The following is a 23443-nucleotide window of genomic DNA, read 5'->3' as shown; positions in this document are numbered from 1 at the left end:
TCTGTTCAGATAGGAAGTTCATTTAAATCCTATTTGTCAAATTTTGGTATATACATGGCAAACTAATTCTCCATGATTGTGGAAGTTTTATTGATAAAAGAAAATGAAGGAACTGAATTCTAGTATTATGAAAGGAAAAGTCAAGAAAGACATCTGTATAAAAATATTATAGTCTTGGGGAAAATATCATTATGTAATATAGGTAAAACCTGATTTTTTTTTGTGTTGTCTATTTGAAAAAAAAATCTAGCTTAAATCTTTTAATTACTCCAGATAGGAGGGATCAGAAGGAGGGAAGAAGGAGCACAGGGGACTGAGGTGATGGTGCACGGGTGTATTGGTGAAGAAAATTCTATAGGGACTACACCTGAGGGGGTAGGGGGAAGAAAATATTGTTTAAAAATGAACGATGGTGTAAAAAATTAAAAATTAATAAATTTTAAATAATAAAATGAATAAAATAAACTCTAAAAAAAAACTAGCTTAAATCTTTTAATTACTCCAGATAAGCAATAGCTAATGTACCCTTGATTGCATAGTTTTTAAATACTGAAAAACCTCTAAACATAAAATGATTATTTCTTTAATGCTAATTTAACACCAAGTTCAGTTATTCACACCAGCATTTGGAGAAAATCACTTGGTTTACCACACTAAGATATCCTGACCATCAGGTTGAACATCTGTGACTCTCACTTATTATAATCAACCTTTACACTGTGGAAAATGTATCTCATTAATAATCAGTTTGGGTGAGTGTTATAAAACCTGTTATGTGGTGAACAGGAGACTATAATCATATTTAAAAAGAATAAAAAAAGAAAAGCAGAAAGAGACCCCCAAGTAGTTTGGGTAGTCTCAAATATAAACTGAGTTTCACTTACTAACCTACTCTGAATCCAGGTAAATCTGATTGTTTTGGGTGATGATTCTGTCAGTATATTAATCCTGGCCTTTGTAGAGCTAGGGGTCATACTAGCTTTTTAGAGTCCATGAAGAAGTCCTTGATTTCACAGGTAAAGTTGTGTTTGACTGAAAGCAGAGAACAGAGTGAGTCACAGTTCATGAGAACAAGATCTCCTGTCTCTCTACGTCCAACCTAACACTCTCTGTGAAAATACTTTGCTTTCTATTTTTTTAATATTTATTTATTTATGCATACAAGAGCTGGGGTAGAGGCCAGAGGTGTGGAGGGTGAGAGGATTCACCAGAGACAGAGTGGGGAGCAGAACAAGCAGATCCACTGAATATACTGCTGAGGGGAGCAGAGAGCAAGACAGGAGAGGTCTGCTGCACCATGCCACCTCCATGTTTGGGGATCGAACTCATGCTCCAGTGGCTGTAGATAGCTTCATAGTGCTGAGATTTAACCCTTGTACCACCAAGGAGGCCCCCAATATGTGCAACTGCATTTTGAGATTTTAAATAGGATGCCAACAATTAAGCCTCAACTCTTGTACAGGTTTCTATTTTAGACTAAGCAAAAATTATTTTCAAGTTAAAATTATTCCACGTATGCTTCCTTTGCTCACATGTTGGTAAATCCAAGGTACCTATCACCACTTAATAGTAGATACAGGAAAACTATACATTAAACTACCTCTTCTTTATAAGAAAAGTTGTGAATTAGAACTGTGTTTGAGGGAGGAATGACTTGCCTTTCCTAAAATGATTGGACTTCAAAGGGAGAAAGACTTGACTGAATGGAAAGGATCGGGGGAGATGTTTAGTAGAATTGGAGTCACAAAAGCATATATTTTTTTAAATACTTCTTTATTTCTTTTTTTTTAAGATTTATTCATTTATTATTTATACAAGCACTGGGTACAGTCAGAAGTGCGGGAGGGTGAGAGAATTCACCAGAGCCAGAGCGGGGAGCAGAGCAGGCAGAAGGACCGAAGTACACTGCTGAGGGGAGCAGCGGGCGGCAGGATAGGTCTGCACCCCATGTGGGACCCTCCTCCGGTGGCCGGGGAGCTGGGGATCGAACCGGCGCTGCAGAGGCTACGGGCAGCTTCACAACCCAGCGCTCAACTGCTGCGCCACCGGGGAGGCCCCAAAAGCATATTTTTTAAATGATATATTTTGAAGCTAAACATAAGCATTTGATTTTGGGGAATAGCCATATTTTGCCTCTTGTATTGATTTTGTGTACATAATAACTAATTATATACTTTAGTGGATACTGTAAAGGTATGGAAATTTGATGTAATATTTGTTTTGTTAGTCCCAGGAACTAATATTCAATTATATAATCCAGTAACAATTGGAGGAAAATTATAATCAATTCAAAAATATAAAATATGATATCTTCATAGGTATAATTTTCCTTAAAAAATGAAAGTTATATCTGTTCCATAAGAAAAGATAATTTGGGATAATAAAAATTAGTTTTTGAAATTGAAGCACATATTGCTCCCAAATTTAATTAGATAAAACATTGAAAATAATTTGATTTTTCATTCATGAGACTTTGTCCTATTTTGTGCACAATTTCTTAGAATATAGGTTGTACCATGTATTAGGAAAACTCCAAGTCAAGTGAGTACAGGATAAGGCTATATAATCTTCCTAATATGGTTTTAGATCCTAACACTCACCCATAGAAATGCAAAAAACTTTAGAGCTAACTATAGCCATATATCAGAGTTGCTCTCCTGGAAATCATAGTAAAGTAGAAATGGTTTGGAAAAGCATCTTAGAAGATAAACAAGGGTAGGATAATTATCACTGTTAATAGCACACAATTTAAAGTACAAATAGAGTAGTTATTCTCTAGGTAGAGATTTCCTATAGAATTAGGAGCTTTTTTTGCATGCACATATTTCATTTTCAAGATTCTATGTCTAGTGATGTTCTAGACATCACTAGATGTCTACTATTGGATTTAACTCCTTTCCTACTCCTGTATTTAACTGTTTTAGGTTAGCTAAATTTCTATTAAATTTTTGCAAAATGATTGCATTTTAAATTGTTCAGATTAAAAACTCACCTTCATAACTTTTTTCAAATTTCAGACAATTTTTTGGTAACTGTCTAGTTTGCTTATGCTTATTTTGCAAGATGATTAAAATGTTGAAAGACAAAAATCAATAATTATATACTATATATTATAAATATCAATATATTATATAATAGCTATCCTTACTGTATCTATATTGCATATTCTATCAAGCAGATATACACATATATTTACCATGTGTAAATTGCACAAATTATTATATGACTAAGTGAAATGAAAACATCTTATATATCATGTAGGTATATTATTATGAAGATAAAACTAGTTTTCCTTCAAATATACAGTTATTCATGTGAAAATTAATATTTGAATTTCTATTACATGTTCATCTTTTGGTCAGTCCTTTGTTTGAATGTGAACTTAATGCAGAATCAACAAAAATATAAAAATTACTGGGGAATATATCAAGTAAATTTAACCTGTGTGTTTTATGTATATTAATTGTACCATTGATGCTAATTGAGAATTTTCTTGTTAGTGAACAACAAAGGAAGTAATTTGATAGTTCATTTACATTAAAATTTCTAAATATAAACTAAAAACAATCTCATATTCAAACTGAAAGTGTAATTGGTATTTTTTTTTCCAATATAGAATACTAAACATGCTGTCATCTTCTCATGACTTTGAGATCATGCCAGCCCTTAGATAAACAATGACCGAGAGGGGTTGGGGGGGCGCTGTAGAGGTAAGGAAAAGTTTAAGTTTCTTCTCTGAATTAACCTGACAAAAGACATTAACAGGAGAAAAGGTATACAAATGTTATTAGCCTTTTAATATGAATGGTGGCTTTACAGAAAATTAGTGGCAAAAGCATTGAACATTATTGTAACTTTTACCTTAAATGTATTCATATTTTCCCACAGACACATAACTTCATTTTACCTTTACAATTAAATTAATTCCAAAAAGTTAAATGAGAATTTAAGATATTACTTTGAAATTAAGTTCAATGATTTTTATTTCAATCTGAATGTGATGTTTTGTATTTTTTGTGTTTTGGTGGCTTCCTCTTTTTTTTTTTTTTTGTCAGTCTTCCTAAATCTAATTTGAAGTATTACTTCATTTTCCTAAAAATAAATGTGGACAGATTATTATTATTAAAGTCTATATAGACTTTTTAAAAATAGGATAAAACTTACTAACAATTTAAGTTACTTAGCAAAGTACTATGAAGTGGCAAATTAATGACTGTCAAGGCATATTAATGATTTTGATTGTTAATGACATAAAAATGAAAACAAAAGTTATTACTATAATTAAATAGAAAATTGCCAGTGTGAGACTGTCAAATTTAATTATTGAGTCTCAGTTTTTCCATTTTAAAAAAAACTGACAAAACAAAAGCTTTTTGGGGTCAAACATTCAGCATGTTACTTCCATAGAAGGAGAAAGAAACTCTGAAAGAGCAAATAACATCATAAAACAAGAACAAAGGCCTGCTACTGAAAATACATGTTCCTTATTTACAGTGAATAGGAAAGAATATATGGAAAGCTTTAACTTTTCAATGTTATCATTATTAGTTGATTTTAATGATGATATCTTGAGGGATTAGACTACTTTCCTATATTTAGCACAAAATAGCACTTACTGGAGGCCACTGAACTATATATGTACACTTAATAAATTACTTTTTAAAGGTCATTTCATGAGTTGAGGAAAGCAGATTCTGAAGAATTTGGCTGAAGTAAAGTCTTCTTCAGATTACCCAGGGATTAACTCTCAGAAGGAAAAAAAGTTTGATAAAAACCAAATGTTAAGCCTTTTCTCAAACAATTATAAATTTAATGTATACTTTGTAGGTTTCCACTGAAATAGAAACTTTATACTTAGTAATGCTGTCTTTTTCGTGTTTGGGATATTATTTTTAAAAGATGCTTTTTAAAAAATTTCAGTAGGAAGTTGTTTTCTGAATACTAAGGAAAATTCAATCCATCAGCATCCCATGGGGTGAAATGGAATTTTTAGCTCATATTCATACCTCAGAAATTAAGTCTTATTTGATTAAAAAAAATCGTGTTTATGCTGATAATGTAGATTGATTCCACATGTGAATAGAACAATAAGTTGATCTATTTTAAGAAATAACTTGTATTTTCTTGCAATTAGCAAATATTTACTAATAGTCTATTTTAACCCATGTGGGTGAGTTAGTCATGATCAAAGTTCTACCTTATTAAGACATGAAACCTATTGTGAAAAACATTTGATATAAGAGATAAAATATTATATCTAAAATATCTATTCATGAAAACATAGCTTTTCTTTAAAAATTCTTTATGCATTTCTGATTTCATTTCCTTAGATTATAATCATAAAACTTTAAAATATATGTTCTGCAATGGTGTTTTAAGTTACCTACAGGAGGATGCCTTGAGTGAAATTTATTGAATTTCATTTCCATGTTAAATAGAGATACATAGTGAAACTGATACACAATAATGTGTATGAAAAGCTATTTTTGGTACTAGGTGTGCTTTTAGATGAAGAAGTGAGTTATATCTGACTTTTAATCCTGAGTTTATTTTTTGTCACGTGCTAAAAGCTACAAATATATATTTTTCAAATTATTCACTACATTTTTTGTTTTTAGCACTTCAACCCCACCAAAAAGGAAAAAAGGTGAGTTAAATATGTGGTATTTTCACTTGGCAAGGAGAGTATAGTGGTTGAACCAGAAGGATGAAAAGCTTGCTTTAAATTGTTTAAATGGTAGTAAATAAAAGATTTTATTAATGCATATGGTAATATAACTAAAAAATTCTTTTTGAGTATCTTCCAGAAGACCAAAGACTAAACAAAGTTGTTCTCAAGTATGAATTGGTTTGTAGAATCACAGAATCTTATAGGAGGAAAATCCCTTAAACATGAGTAAATTCATTCCACACACTATGGAATATTTTATCTTATACAAATTCTAAGAACAAGTAACCCATTTTTTTTTTTCCTGCTTAAACACTATTTTTATCTCTTAGGACACAGCATTCCCATTACTTTGTTGTGTAGCTCAATAAATGTTAGAAAAAACTTTTTATATACTTAAGATCATTTCCACTCTTTGATTTTTGTTCTGCCCTCTGGAAATTTCCATGTTATGCATAATCCCTTTTCAGCTTTACATTCCTTCATTTGGTTGTAACACCATTTTCTGTTTTCTCACATTTTTTAGAATAAACTCCAGGTCTTTTAATTTCTGTGTTGATCTTTAGAAAGAATCAAGAAAAAATATATCTAGAGAAAGGAGGCCTTTGCTTGTGGTAAGACCTGATATATATCAAGGCAATTTGATTGCATCATAAGGCTCACAGTAATTACTGAATGAGTTTGTTTTAATACACCAGACCAGTTTGATTATCTTCCACTCACTTAATGAAACTATGTCTCTTTAAATCACATATACAATAGCACTAACTTCATAAATGCTCAAGGTCTTAAATCAACAAAAATATCTATCATTCTAAGTATTTACCTATTTAACATGCCCTTCAATATCTCATCTGAATCCCTTCCTGAAATTTATCTTCCCCTTATCATATTCAACATCATGAAGGCCGAGCCAGCAAGCACTGGCAGAATATACCTGTCTCCTTCCATTCCTATCCCTGTTCTTGACAGATACCTTTCTTAGATTTAATTAAGACATCATCTAGTATGTAAATTGTCCCTAATACTTTGTGTCATTTGAAAATTTAATGATCATGCTTTATGTTTCTTCAGCTAAGTCATTAATATAAAATATGATGTTTTATAAAATGAGATGTTTTTATTCCAGGGATTTTACAAATAATTTGAGTCATTGAGATGGAGAAGATAATACTAGGTAGCTTTTATTTGGATATTTTTGTTTATATAATTAGATAACATTCATTTTTACTAATAATATTTCTAATATTAATTGGCTCATAGTCCAACTAGTTTTCAAAGTCAGAAAGAATCTGATGATGGCAGTCTAAAGAATTATTCATATTTAACACATGTTGCAATTTAAATTTTGTATATAGATTGGCTGATTATTTAAATGCACAACTAGCTTAAAGACATCTGTAGAAATTACACATGAAAAAATTATTTTTTTAAGATTTATTTATGTATATAAGAACTGGGGTACAGGCCAGAGGTGTGGGGGTGAGAGGCGTCACCAGAGACAGAGTGAGGGTAGAACAGGGAGACTGACTGAAATACACAGCTGAGGGGAGCAGCAGGCAAGACTGGAGAGGTCTGCTGTGCCATGTGGGTTACCTCCCTGGCCAGGATTCGAACTCGTGCTGCAGTAGCTGTGGCTTGCTTTTTAGTGCTGACACTTAACCCCATGTGTCAACAGGGAGGCCCCAACATTATTTTTCAAGGAAGAAGAAAACAGCAGAGTTCATATTCTTCTAGTGTCATATTATACTTACACTACATACACTGGGAGAATCTAGGCAGATTTGGCAATAAGTTTGTCCCCAAATTTTGTAATTATTGAGAGGATGAATTAAAGTACAGTTTTATGTCTTTAATTGTTTATGATAAACACATCAATAAATACAGGCTGTGCCTTGATATATATTTAATGTTTAACAATTATGAGAAAGAATTATAAATTTAAGACAATAAAAAGAAACATTCAGAATGCTATAATTTTAGAACAATTTTTGTATGTTCATAAATCAAGTGTTATTTGCTTAATCTTCATCTCATTCTTTCAATTTTATCTTATGTATAGTTTTATAATCCATGCAATTTTAGCACAGAAATATGTATATAAGTGTGAATTCTCAAAATTATTTTCTATATTTCATTCTATGTTCCAACCAAACAAGTTTCCTTATTACAACACTTTAAGGATTTTTTTCTCAACTAAATGAACAAGTTTTATTGGAAAACATTGCTCCTCCAGGTATAATTTTTTTAGCAGTTCATACTTATTTTTCTGACAACAATTGTATAAGAAATTTGCCAAATGTTCAACTAAAAAGGCAATAAGATGGAATTTCCTGACATGTTAGCTTGCTGTCTAAGTGGAAAATAAAACATGCTAATTTAGAACTGTCATTGTTCATAGAGATCACTCTTTCATATATTCAGAAGTCATTTATTTAAATACCAAGGTTTGGCTTTGTCTAGGACGTAAGATCAAGCTCCCAATGCCACATGCTTCTTCTTTTTCTCCTTCTTGGGATTGGCAGCAGTGTTGTCTCATTATTAGTCATTTCTTTTTTCTTCTGTTTTTTTTTCATGAACCTTAAAAAGTAATGGCAGTCATGAGGTAATTCCTGATTCAAACTTTTAATAGTTGAGAAATTTGATTTATAATTACTAGATGCATGTAACTTGAACAAGAACATAAAAATGAAACAGGTAATCACCATATAAAACATAAAAAATAAAATTAGTACATTGTTTTAATTTGCCCTCATCTTTTATAGGTTTGAGTTCATCCTAATGAGCACTCATTCTAACTTACAGTGGAGAAATGGTATAAATAATGTATAAAATGTTGACTTTTGCTTTATGTTTTTTCATTATAATACTTAAAATGATTCCTTCCTCTATTGCCCTGGCTACAAACTCCTCTGAGTATTTGTTTTTAAAAAAGACACTATTAAAAACTCAAAAATAAGTAGAGGAGAAAAATACAATAAAGAAAGCATAGATAATATCCTCCACCGACACTCTGGTCTAAAAATACAAAGTTCTAGTAGATAAGAATTATAATTTTCCAATAACATTATTGAATACAAACATATTCAATATCTCTAAGAATTAGATATAAACTGAAGTAACTAGATGTTCTTTTAAAAAAAAATACAAACTATATGACATAGCCTTTAATATTAATGAACAAAATAGCATCAAAATTCTACACAAGTTTAGGCTCAATATTGTTCATTCTAGAAAGTTCTTAAGATGTCTTACAAAAATATACGAGAAGTGAAAGTAAGAATGGGAGCAAAAGAATGAGACTGAGGATATAACTGAGACTGGGACATAAAATGTAGCCAGATTAAACTTAAAAAATAATACTCTGATATGTATCCTTGTTTCTTCTTCTATATTCATTTTACCTCAAACATTTTTGATTGCCACAACCTAAACCACTTCCTGAAACTTAGCTGCAAGGGCATCTAGGAAATGTAGATTTTAGTTTCCCAACTTCTGTAGTACAGAAAGACACATGGGAAGGAAGTTGGAACGGACATTGAATTAGTGTATCGATCAGAACTGTTAAAGTGTGATCATAGGCAAGTATATTTGTAAAATGAGAGAAGGGAAAAAATATTTTATAGTAGAATGTTCCCCTTAGCAATTAAGGCAGGCCTCAGCTCATTGAAAGCTGGAATCTCCTTTATGATTTCTTTCCAACAGGGTACTACTCCACTCCTTTGTATTTGTCAATTCCTTCCATGTTACTGCCCATGTTTTTTTTTTTTTTGTTGTTGTTGTTGTTTGTTTGTTTTTTCCTTAGTGATATGAAGTTTCAATGAGTTCCCATGATGGGTCATCGAAATTTTAGACTGATGTTGATGTGTCTCTCATAGCAACATTGTGATTGCACCAGCGAAGCATTGTGACACTTATGTATTGTAATTGAGGCAAAATTATAAATTCATAGTGGACGACTACCTCATGCATAAGTCTATAATTTTTTCCTTTCATCCTACAAGTTGCTCTGTCAAAACTTTGGGTATGTATGCACTTTTAGAAAATCAGGATAATGGGTAAGGCAAGTTATGCTAAAAGAAGCCCAATAGAGGACACAGTGCAGAGTTTAGAGACTGTAGCACTGTGGATACAGGAGGACATTAAGTGTTGTGATTATAGGTTTTTGATGAAAGGGAGGAAGAAAATGGGGAGTTGTAAGCTGAATCTCCTGTAAATGTCTTCTGAGAGAACAAAGCAAAGGTGTGAATTGCTTTTCTTTTTGATTCATGCCCTGTGAGTCTTTGAATTTAATAATTCCACAGTTAAGCTGGTCTAAATAGGCTGCATGTTCATATATAAAATTCATGCAAAGTTTATACGAAGTGACATATTTATAGAAAAAAAAATTTTCTTCCACCTACATCAACCAATTCTGACAGGATATTAAAAATATTTCAAATGACAAACTATTAAAATAATAGAAATACAAATTAAATCCTGTCAATTGTTAGCAGTGAAATAAAACTCACAGACATTTAAAGACATGGAAGCCTTGTAGTTTGGCTAGAGTGTAGTATAAGAATGTGGGGTGTTGAAAGATGAATCTAGGAAAGGTGTGAACATGTTAGGAAGACTCTAATAAGATTTTATTTCATTCAGAGGGCATTGTGTTTTAAACAAGTAACTGATAGGATAAGATCTGCATTTTCAGAAAGATCACTCTGGCTAGAGTGTTGAGAGAGTGGATTAGATTAGAATATGGAAGGTAACAAGAGCAGAGAAATGGAGCCCACTTAGATATTTAGTAAAACCAGCCCCAGAAAGCTGAAACCTATCCCAAAACTAGGCCTGCTTTCTTTCTGCCCATACATTAGCTGTTAGCCATGTTTAACCACTTTCTCTTTTCCAGTTGGACTGTTTAAATCAGATAAAGTCTGACCCCTTTGCTACAATACCACTACTCTTCCTGAGCAGTTCTGTTTTTCCAAATCAAAACAAAAACAGTCTACCAGCCTAGGTCCAGCTCGTTATCCATATGTTATCGAAGCATAGAAGGACTGAGCACCAGCATCCACACAGAGTCCACCATCACCAGTGATCTTCAACCTTCTCTGTATTCTTCTGTCCCCTCTCTGTTTTGCCCAATGATCTGCTACCAAACCCATATTCCTGTCCTCAATTAGTAGAATTAAATTCCACCCCCTCCCAGCGCAGCATCCCCTCCAAATAAGCATTTTAAGTCCTTTCCCCAGGCACTTTGGGAGATAGATGTGAATCTCTGTGCTCCTCCTTGAAGCTCTTTCTTTTCCTAAACACTGAATGGCATATCTTTGATATCTTTGCAGAGTGGGTAACATGAGCCCTTGATTTTCCAGTAACACTAGTGCAATGATCCAGAAGAGAGAGCATAGTTTCATTTAGACAAAAGTAGTAGGGATTGAGGCAAGTGGGCACAGTCAAAGATTCAGGGGATTAGGAATAATTAGTCTTGTAAAAATTTGTGATTGCTTTGTGCTAGGGGTGAGAGAAAGCTTGGGGATGAGGATGGATAACTTCTAAATTTTTGGTCTGATTATATGGAGGATAGACTCAGTTTGAGATCTATTAGGGAAGGAAGTAGGTTTTTTTTGAAAAATTGATATATTCATGTTATGTTATGGTGAGTTTGAGGTGCTTGTTTAGTGGAATGTTCAAGTCTGCAGTTGGGTTTTATACCATTTCATTTGCTGTTTAATATTGATACTTTATTGTTCTCTTTTTGGAATGCTTCCAATCAAATTTGTTTTTTCAAAATTTCCCTCACTTTCTAGTACTGAATCTCATCATGCCTGAATAATGGTAACCATGAGCTGTTCCAACTGGCCCTGCCATACAGACCTCAGGCATTTACTCTACAACTGAATTTCCATGCAGTCCTTTATATGGCTATTCTGTCTTCCTAAGAAAAAAACTTTCTTGAAGAATAGAATGTCAACTCTTGAAAATGAATTTACTAATTAACTTTACTTACATTGCTTTTCCTCTGATTCGTGAATTTATAAACTAAAACTAGCTACATAAAACCACCGTCTACATCCCATCCTGTTAATGTGTTGTTATTATTAGAGATGAAGGTAAAGTTTCAATAATCAGCTGTTGATGTCTATGAAACATGGCTTTTTCACATTGTTTTAATTTTCATGTGATTATGCTTCTTCAAAATAACTATTGAAATTGAGGCTGATGTGATTGTAAAGCACACAGCACTGTCTATGAGTAAAATGAATTGAGAATTTAACTTTAATGAGGCTTAGTTTTGTTTGTAAACAAACATATGAATATAACACATCTGTGTTACAATGTAACAACTAGAAGTTGAGTTGAAAACCACAATGCAGACAGCTACTTAGGAATTGTGATGATTAATTTCTATACCAGCCATATTTTGTTTTAGAATTAAGGAAACTGAGAATCTCAACAGGAGAACCTTATTTTTTCATTTCTCTAAATTAATACTGATCCATACGTGTACACTACTTAGTTGACCCCGAAGGTTTACCTTAATAGTATAATTATTTCATTGTTTAAAAAATATTAATTAAGAAGACAGTGATTGGGATAAATTCATCAACCAACCACATGTTTCATGCCATAATTATTTTCATCCTACCTTAAGCCATATTATTGAACACAAACCTGAATGATGGAGCTCACCATGGTAATGGTGATTAGTAGTGTCACTGCTCTCACTTTGACTTTATTCCAGAATAGAAAACAGGTTATATCATGCAAACACACAACTGAGAGCAAAGGGCTTTTTCTTAAACTTGACTCTGGAGTTGATTTGGCCTATTACATGCCTTATTGAATTTCATTCAGAATGTTGTATAACTCAGTTTGCTATTATCACTTCTGTTCCGCTGAGAATATTCAGAGTCTAATTTATCCTTTGGAGCTAGTGACAGCATGAATAATATTCTGTCTAGAATACAATGGGGAGAGAATCATCTTCATCAGTTTCCTGGAGTCTTTCCTTAAGCTGGCTACTTGGTGTTTCAGGCTGCCTCTGAGGCATGGTACACCTTGTGGTCCATGTGGACTAGTCTTTAACCAGAAGGTAGCTTCAGATTCATCTGACTAACCACTATGCCTCCTTTTCCTTCCCTCTATGCTCTTCACTTCTACTCTGCTGGTCATTGACACCACATGAAGAAACAAAAGTATATAAAATATAATAAAATATGATATTTATAAACTATTCTTTCTCTGTCAGCTTCTACAACTCTACTGGTTTCTAGCTCATGGATATGTAGTATGATGGGAATCAATATACTTCTTGCTTGGGAGGTCCTTCTAACATTAGATATAAAATAATGTAAAGGTAGGAGCTGGTATAGACCACCCTTTGTTATTCAGAATCTAAGGGAGAAGTTCTACTTTTAGGTACCTCTCCTTATATTGGAGTAATAACCAGATGAACAAGTAAGAACAAATGGAATTCTTTCTTAGACCTGCTTCTAATCTAAGTCTTGGAAAGAAGTGTGGAGGAAGGAACTCACCATTCCAGTTACCTAGACCACTAGGATAGGAATACAGCTTTATCTAGCAAAACAATGTTTACCTGTTTTGGTACAATAAGACAAGGACTATCTCCTACAGATCATACATAGAACCTAGTACGTGGCAGAAACTCTGTATAGATTTCATTTAATTAATCAGATTATCTGAATATTGGCTCATTAATTAAATGATTAATTTTCAGCTAGTACATCCTGAATCTGTACCTTGGCACCTACTGAGAAGAAGGCTATTAGATGAATTAATATAAATCATAGAAAGATTGATATTTCTGGTCTAGCTAATACAACTAAAGCACCCCAAAGAGAAGCATAGAGTACAGAGTGATACCTCTGGAACATGTTGGTCTTTCTCCAGCCGAAGATGAATAGTTTCCAATCAGAAAATTATGTCTTGCCTGTTCGTTTGTTACTATAAAAATAGACCTTTTGTATAAATATTTGACCAAACCATCACAGACATAGGGGAAGGTGAGATTATTACCTATATGGTGTAAAACGGATGTTACAAAAAAGGCTTGTCCCAAAATATCCTTACTAGCAATTCTCAATGTACCTAAAATTACATAATCACAGATGTTTCACTTTAGGTTGTAAATATTTTGGAATTCAAATGTCTTGTTTTATAATGCCCACATTCAAACTTTGGAGGATGGTCTCTTAGGAGTGGTTAATACATGAGAACATATCTAATTCTTTGAGAGCATCTGTTTCCATTTGTGCAGTGGCCATTAGGTGTCTTGTGAGGTACTGCTAACTCCAACTATTTTGTAAGGCATGTTTTATATTTATATTTGAGGTATTTTAGAAGATGATGCAAACCAGTCATTTCTTTAACCCTTAAAATAGGACACTTAAAACATCAGCACATTTAGAGAAAAAAGGAGTCATTTGTCATCATAACATTATAGAAATCTATGAAGTAGAACATAACATAATGATTGTTGCTTCTTGAACTTTTGATTAAGTTCAAGTATAACAGCTAGTCTAGGTGCTTTGATTACAAATGGTGAAATTAAAGTATGTGTAGATTAAGTTATTGTTTTAAATCCACATATACAGACAGCTAGAGAACCCAGGATGGAGTTGAGAGAGGTAGAAACTGTCTTCTGATTTTTCCAGTTTTAGTCCCTCAGTCATAATTTCCTCTTGTTAAAGACTGGTAGTTGCTGTATACTAGAGTAACTATTCTGTCTTTATTCTTTTTACTTTACTTTTTGTTACCAGAGTTGCTTACATCAATAAAGGGCCACACAGACACTCCTCTGTTATGAGTGTATGCTAGCTATTTTTCCTGACTGCTTCTTTTTCTATTTGGAGGCAAAGATTGCAAAGGAGAGAATGAATGAAGCAGGCTGTTTTGGGTAACTAACACTTTCAATTAACCAGACTGTAAGGATGCAATTCATGATACAATAGAAAGAGAATGAAATGGAAAGCAGGAGACCTGGATTCTTGTATTGATTTGATCACCAGTCAGTCAAACCCTTTCACTTCACTTTTAAAACCCTGTTTGAAAGATGCATATTTGGACCAAATGATATTTAGTGTTTTTTTTTTTTTCTAAAATATCACAGCACTTACCAAATGTAATCATTCATGCAAAATCAAGATTAATGTTATATTACTGCTCTCTTACTTAATTCAGTATAATATTAATTAAATTTAGAAACAGGATGATGGCATCAGTCAGTCTGTTAATAGTTTTTATCCAATTAGAACTAAGTTAAAAAGAAAGCATTATAAAACAAATTGGAAAATGTCTTTTATTTCTCAGTTTCCATGTATTCCTGATCAAATAATCCTCAGCGTGTTCCCCTAATGACCCTGAATCAGGAGATCCTCACTTTGTCCTGGAAAAAGGAAGGGAGATTTAGGAATATAGGCTTTATAAGGTAAAAATATAAATTTTCCCCTCAAGTTTGTTTTATCCTTAAAAATTAATGCAACTGTTTTACTTAACTTCATAACATTTGTTTTTAAAATGCAAAGTAAAATTTGAAATAAATACTACCTCATTCAATTCTTAATTCTAAAAATACTCTCTCTATACTGACTTTTAGCACCTGTATTTGTTCACACAGTCTAATACTGTACCGTGGAGATAGTACACTTCTTGTTCAGATGTGTGATATGAACTCCTCTCTTTGCCATCTGGAACTCTGTTCCTCTAGGTGAGGCAGAGAATGAGCATATAGTGTTGATTTTATTTTGTTTTTTAATCTAAATTCCTTGCCTAAATGAAAGTTAATGATAACTAGATTTTGAAGAAAGTAACTGCCTTCAAAAGTTGGTGGATATGTATTTTAACCATTCAATTGTATTGATCATTAAATAAATGGTACAAAATATGTCAGATAGTTTTTGACATTTTACCCACAGAGATAAATGGATAATGGTCTAAAGATCAAGGGTATATCAACATAAAAAGAAGTAGGATTTATGACACAATCTGGATTCCTGGAGAAAAGTATAGTTGAACAGGTAGGGACAGTTGCCAACTTTTCATTCTTCACAATTCTGCCTGAGGCCTGCCAAAACCAAGAGGAAACCTGGCTTCTATGAACTAGTGAAGGCTAAATACATTACGTACTCTATGCAGACGAGATGGATAGCTATTTTGAAAACCTCTTTAGATAATTTGAGCACTCTAGTATTGACCAAGGAACATTTAATATTTTACAGAGCAAGAAATACAATGTCGTGGTTAAGAGCACAGATACTAAAGTTCAACTGATTCACTTCAAATCCTGGTACAGCCAATTATGACTCTGACCTTTGCCACATCTTTTCCTCTTCTCCATGGCATTAGTTTCTCATTTGTAAATGAGAACAGTAAAGCAACATCTCTCATACAGAACTGCTGGCAAAGTTACATGTGATGCTACATATGAAACATTTAGAATGATGTCTGGTGTGCAATTACTAAGCATTTCCTATTATTATATATATTCTCACCACCCCCCCCAAAAAAATCTGAAATATGATGTAAAAAGAAATGCCAATTTTTTGAAAGATCAACTTACGTTTTTCCTGGAATTATGTATGCATTTATGCAATTTTCCATATTACGTTGTGAAAACTAATTTTATTAAGGTTTGAGTTGATATAATGAGAATCCTTCCAAGCTTCCTTTAAATGCATTACCATGAGATATATTAGTCCTTGGGCATTTAGGGATGAATAGATAAGAGGAATCTCCCAATCATAAATCACAGGTCTTAATATTAATTAAATAGGAAGCAATTCATGGCAAATCAGAATACAGACATTTTTAAAAATGAATGTGGGTTATTATATAACAAATCTTTGTCCAATGGTACAAATTTTCAAACTGATTAAGTAAGCACATATAAAAGGCAGATAGAGAACACTGTCTGAGGAACTTTAAACCTTTTTTCTCTTTTTTAAAAGTAAAGTTAAAATTAAATGAGTAATGTTCTAGTCTCACTAGTATATTTGTTATTTTGAGTTTCAGCTATGGAAAAGTTAATGCATGCAATTAATTCTAATTCAAGCCCTGTATTAGTTGTCTAATATTGGTGCCTCTAAGACCTATTCCATAAAGAATCTTAGAAGAAAATTTTCATAGCATTCTCAAATTGGGTTTAATTAGGGCCTCTTATCTTACAGTCGAAATCATTATCAAAACTGGTTTTGGGGGATTAAATCTTCCCTTTTCTATTGGGGAAGCAAATTAAGAGATTTATGATTTCAGAGTTGAACATTGGTTTCAAAAATAGAAAAAGAAGATTAAAATATTTTCCTTTTTTATATGTTGGAGATTCAGGATTTAATCTTATCTATCTGTACTTATCACTCAAGAATTCCATCTGAAATAAATATGCAGATGGTGTTAAATTGATTACAATTTACCCAAGATGATATGATTATTTACCCAAGTTGATATGATAAGATACCTTGAATGCTATTTTACAAAGGTCGGCTTCTCTCTCTCAGTCTATCAACTGTCTACCTAGAGACATTTAAGTACTAGAACTGCCTATTAAAATGCTTTTTTTCTCAAACCTGAAAATAGTTTCCAAATCTCATTATCTGTCTGTCTGTCTATCTAGCTATCTGTCTACTAAAATAAGATTTTCTCCTTGCTATTTGCAAAATTGAATACTTTTAGGAAGCTGTCAGAGTTGTTTGGAAATTCAAGGATAATTTTGTGTTATTTTAATTTATTTAATTATTTAATTTAATTGTTATATTTTAAATTAACTTAATTTTTACTCCGACTGATTGCAGACTGCCTAAGCTGACATGGCCATATAACCCCCATGTGACTTGCACTTTTTTATTTGAACATTTAGTTTTCTAAGCATATTGATTTTCCCAGTATCATTTGTTTGTATCAGAAATTGTGCTTTGGATATGCCCCAAAATCAGGAAACCACACTGACTTTTCAGACTTCACCTAGAATGGTGGCAAACCAATTGCCTGAAGATCCAGAAGGAATTAGCAAATAATAGGAAAACTAATATACTGACATTTACTCGAGCAAATTGAAAGTCTGTAATGCATTCATTTCTGAAAGAAAAAAAAAAGATGTAAATAATCCCACTTTAGTTATGATTATTACAAAAGATGGCAGGGCAATAATGGGTATTGACTGAAACTCCAATATTTTCACAGAATATCACTAATTGATCAGAGTGAAATGTTTCCTTTTATGGAAGCATATGGAAATTGCCAGAATAATTTACATTAAAATTGGAATCTCAATCTTTTTTCATAGATGAGAATGTGATTATTATTCTGTTTGCATCCACAATTAAGCATTTATATCCAGAAAACTACAAAACCTTCCTTCCACAAGTAACTGCCAAATACCAGTATAAAGGATGAGAACTAATTTTTAACTTGGTAATAGTAAAAGTAGTACTAGGGTTAAACAAAATAAAAAATCCAATAATTAGGATGCTTTATTTAATTTATACATAAAATCATGATAAGACTCAGATAAGTCATGGTTCTTTATTTTTCCTTTCCCAATATGCCTATTATTTTTATTTCTGATTAAATTTTTATTTTTACACATAAATAAAATAAAACCCAAATGAAAAGCTTTTGAAGGAACACCACTGTTTTATTCAAAAGATGTAAAGTACATATTTATATATAAGATCTGACTTATTTTTGAAAATTTTGGTGAGGATTTTACCTTATCTTTTACATGGAATCACTTAATAAAAAGAAACTAGTAATGGCAAAAAGCATAGTATACACAGATAGATAGATGTATAGTTTGAACTAATTCCAAAGATCTCTTGAAATAGGAAATATCAGAACAAACTGCAATATCTCATATGAAGTAAGTGCATGTGGTCTCACTGGAGAGCTGTCATAGAAACTTACCTGGAAGGTAATATCTGACAATTACAGTTATTGCTTTCAGTACTATATTTAATAAAATATAAAATACCTAAATTATTAAAAAGACAGTGATAAGACTATAAATATAGTTCTGATCCATCTTTTTATCTCTCTCCAGCCTCCTACAGTGGTTAGTGAGTGCTGGAGTCATAGCTATTTGTAGGAAAGGAAAGAGAAGAAGTGAAAGGAAAGGAAGAAGATAAAAACCAAGGGAAAAAGGACAGAAAGAAGAAAGGTAACGTACAACTAACATATTTCCCAAATATATAGATTATTCTGAAGAAAATAATTTTGAATACATTTTTAGGAGACCAAATGCCATTTTGTTTCATGAATCTATATTGCTCATGCGGAGACAGTGGCTTCTAAATGTGAGCTAACTCCATGGCTATATATATATATATATATATATATATATATATATATTTTTTTTTTTTTTTTTAAGATTTATTTATTTATTTATACAAGCACTGGGTACTGGTGCTTATACAAGCACTGGTCAGAGGTGCGGGAATGTGAGAGAATTCACCAGAGCCAGAGCAGAGAGTAGAACAGGCAGACTGACGAAGTACACTGCTGAGGGGAGCAGCGGGCTGCAGGAGAGGTCTGCGCGCCATGTGGGGCCCTCTCCCAGCAGCTGGGGATCGAACCAGCGCTGCAGAGGCTGTGGGCAGCCCAGCGCTGCATCACCAGGGAGGCCCTCCATGGCTATATATTTTAACATTGGGCTGATGCTTTGACGCACACTCCATCAGCCCCCTCATTGCACTTATGCTCAGATCTTCTATTGGAGTACATCTGAATATTTAGAAATATCTTAGAGTTCATAGGCATATATTCCAGTTTAGTCTAATATACAGTTTAGCAAAGAAAGGACCAGAGATGCAGTGCCCAATTTGTCATCGTTCATCATTAAAATGACTCTTCTCAGAAATTCAGACACTCCTGGTGGCACAAGGGGTTAAGCATCAGCACTATGAAGCTATCCACAATTACTGCAGCACAGTTCGATCCCTGGCCAGGGAGGTAACCCACACGGTGCAGCAGACCTCTCCTGTCTTGCCCACTGCTCCTCTCAGCAGTGTATTTTAGTCAGTCTCCCTGTTCTACCCTCACTCTATCTCTGGTGATGCCTCTCACCCCCCCGCAGTTTTGGCCTGTACTCCAGCTCTTACATGCATAAACAAATGAAAATCCTTAAAAATATTTAGAGAAAAAATAATTTGATGCATATATTTGACAGAGATTTTTTCAAGCATTTCATATTCTACTTTTTCCCATGTGAAATGTTTCTGGGATAGTGTGTGAGTGTGCTTACCTAGCAAATGTCCTGTCTTTGTTATATTTTTATAGCATAAGAACATAAAGTTATTTCTGCATTTACATGAGAGAATCTCTTTTTCTGCTTCTGGTATGTGTATCCTGTGATGGTTGTTATATTTCCAAATAGTGAGAACTGATATTCCTGGAGTCCCAGAATTTAACTCCAAGTCACAAGACTTTTAAATTTGTTGCAGGGAATGCTGACCCAGGAAGATGAGGCTGTAAAACAGTATACCACTTTATTGTTTTAGTCTTAACTTCAGAAAAAGTTACTTATGTAACCAATAAAGTGTTTATCCAGCCCTCATCTCAGGACACTAGATCAAACAACTGGTTGACCCCCCTTGTCTCCCAAGCCATTATTCCCCAATATTCACTTCTTACCCCCTTTGCCTTCTAATTCTAAAACTAATATTAAGTACTTTCCTAATATTCCAACTCAATCCCATATTAAAAAATTTGCCTTTAACCTTAGCAAGGAGATCTCCAGCCTGATATAAAAATATCAGCCTTAAACTCCCCTTCCATATTCTAAACTTCAGTGGATACTACTAAACATTAGTGAATGTGGTTTTTACCATGTTGCAGTAAGTAAAAAGTCCCAATTTTCCTTGATCAATATGTCATTCTGGTATTCTATTTGGAAAGTTGATGGTATAGTAAAAAAGTATTGAAATCTAGCATGAGCTCCCTACAAGAATATGTTGAAAATGTAGCCTGAATAGTATTTAGTCTTATAATGTGGATACAGTGTAATAACATAAAGTAATCATTATAATGCAAAATATATATTAAAGTAAAATGTAAACATTTTCCATTAATGAAAATATGAAAAAAATAGCTAAAAATATGAGATGCTTTTGAACTTCATCTGTTCTAATCTAATATTCTCCTAATTTTGGTATGGACATAATTGTGATATTTTAAATGTCAGTTTTCTTTTAATAAACTTAAAGTACCATGTTTGTTGTGTAATATACACAAAGAATATTGAAAACAAATTTTCTTTTAAATTTTTTAAATAAACTCATTTATAATTCTACTTTTGATAACTATAGATGCAGACTTAATTATAGGACAAATTTATTTCAAAGAACTACATGTTTTGTAATACAGTTTTATAGACCTTTGTTTATGTTTCAGGGAATCCACAGTACATAATTTTTCTTCTTGAACACATTAAAATGGGTTTTTAACCTTTGGGGCTTGAAGAAGTTATTAAACATTATTAAATGTGATGTACAATTTAAGATCTTCAAAATTTTCGAAGATCTGAAGTTTTTATTTTTTTTTTAAACAGCTATTTTACAGTACCCATTGTCTACTATAATTGAATGTGACTTTTAGTGTGAACTGCTATGGTTTTGTGAACTTATGTCCAAACAATTTTGGCTTTGAGCTGATTTGCTAAAGGAATATACCACTTCTATACTTCGTTTTTCATGCCTAAAGAAGATAAGTAATAAATGCTTATTTTCTAAATAAAATATAACTAGAGGCATGCTACTTTTAACATGAACCTAAATATTGTTTTATATGAAGAAAAACATTTTTTAACTTTTGAAAATTATAATTCTAAAATAAAATATTATCTCCAGGACCATATTTACAATGCTACAGGATAAATGTGTTTGATCCTGCAAAATTTTCCCATCATAAAACCCTACTTATTTACCAAGGAAATTTGATTACATTCAGTGTTGTTCAACACTTATCCAGTTCATGTATTAATAAGAGTAAAGCACTTTTTCCAAAATTATGTTTCTAATTAATACAATCATTAACCAAATTACTCACAAAACATAGAAATTAATACTTCAATAATTCTTTGTTTTGGAATACAATATAAAAAGTAAACATTTCTTTTCACTCTGAAATAAAAATATTTATCAATATACTATAATTATTTACCAAAAATTATCATATCAATTACAGTTAGTATTTTAAATTTTTTGTAATGCAAGGTTTTCATTTTTTTTTCTTAACCATTTTGCACTGTGTTGTAAAATTGTGAAGAAAAACAATGAAGAAAAAAAGGCAGCACTGATTTAAACAAGAAGTTAAATACAAAATCTTGCAAAGAAATAGCTGAACAACAACTAGCAAGGTGACAGCAAGGATTGAAACAGATCCTTCCTTCTGCCAGTAATGAGCATATTGTATGCCATTTTCACAGTAAGTTCAGAGGTATAGTTTTCTTTTAAATTGTCATATCAAATAAGTAAATTGAACATAAGAAATAATTTATATTATTCAAGCTAAAATTAGCAATGGAATAGCAGTGTGATATTGCTTAGGATGGCATGTAGTTAATGGAAAATATGGTAATGGATGTATCTTGAGTGTCACTCCTAGTCTAAATTCAGTTTACTAAATAATCACAATAATAATTCCCTTTTGGTTTCTTACCACCAGCTTCTTATTATTATGCTTATTTTTGCATTGTTTCAGAATCATTGCTTCTATTTATAAAAATCTCAAATGTCATATTTACATGTGACCTAGAAGAAGGATCAGAATTCATCTCTCCAAGAAAAAGATAATTATCTATGATAAGTTTCCAGCTCTTTCTTGATGAGATGTTGCATGTTCACCTCTTTAGGTTGGGCATGCATGCAGAAAGTCAGGAGAGGCAGAAAAGGAGTCATAGCCAACGTAGATTATTTCATAGGGACAAATCTTTGTAATATCTTGCACCAAAAAAACAAATCTTGCTCTAAATCAACAAAGTAAGAGGTCCGAATATTTAGGACTCTTGATCTGTTTTGCTTACCAAACTCTCATATTGTCTGTTTTAATGGTAGAAAAATAGAAATTAAAACATTATTCTTTTTGGCGCGCAGACCCCTCCTGCCGCCCGCTGCTCCCCTCAGCAGTGTACTTCGGTCCTTCTGCCTGCTCTGCTCCCCGCTCTGGCTCTGGTGAATTCTCTCACCCTCCCGCGCTTCTGACTGTACCCAGTGCATGTATAAACCAACCAAACAAATAATAAATAAATAAATAAGACATGCCTCTAGAAAATTAAAAAAAAAAAAAACATTATTCTTTTTGTTGTGATATATAATGTGTTGATAAATTTAAAACAGAATAGGCTGCTGTGTGTAGATAGTAAGTAGTATTTTTGTCCAAGAGAAAAAATAAGGGGAGAAGGTATATGCCTGGCTTTAAAAATAGAGTAAGATAAACTGAGTTAAGATGGTAACTAACAGGATCCTCGAGTGGTCTCTTCCCCCCAGACACAGCAGACTTGTATATGAGTTTGGAGTAACTGTATTTAAAAGAGATCTGAGGACTTTATGATTGGTTACAATCATTGTCTCCCAAGGGAGAGACAGAAACCATTGGAAAGGGTAAAAAGTCTGTGACATAGCCCCACCAGGAACAATACTGTGAAATAGTGGGGGAACATTCAACCCCCTCTACCCTCTGGCTCATTAGGCTTCCTGGGGCCACTAACTAGCATGCCTTTAGGAGAGAACTCTGCCTGTGGGGCTGGCTAGGAGTAAATGGTAGGAGTTCCCAGAACTGCAT

Source organism: Talpa occidentalis, unplaced genomic scaffold (assembly GCF_014898055.3).
Source record: "Talpa occidentalis isolate TD23 unplaced genomic scaffold, MPIMG_talOcc4v2.1 talOcc4.2, whole genome shotgun sequence".
NCBI classification, from domain to species: Eukaryota; Metazoa; Chordata; class Mammalia; order Eulipotyphla; family Talpidae; genus Talpa; species Talpa occidentalis.
This window is presented reverse-complemented; position numbering follows the sequence as displayed.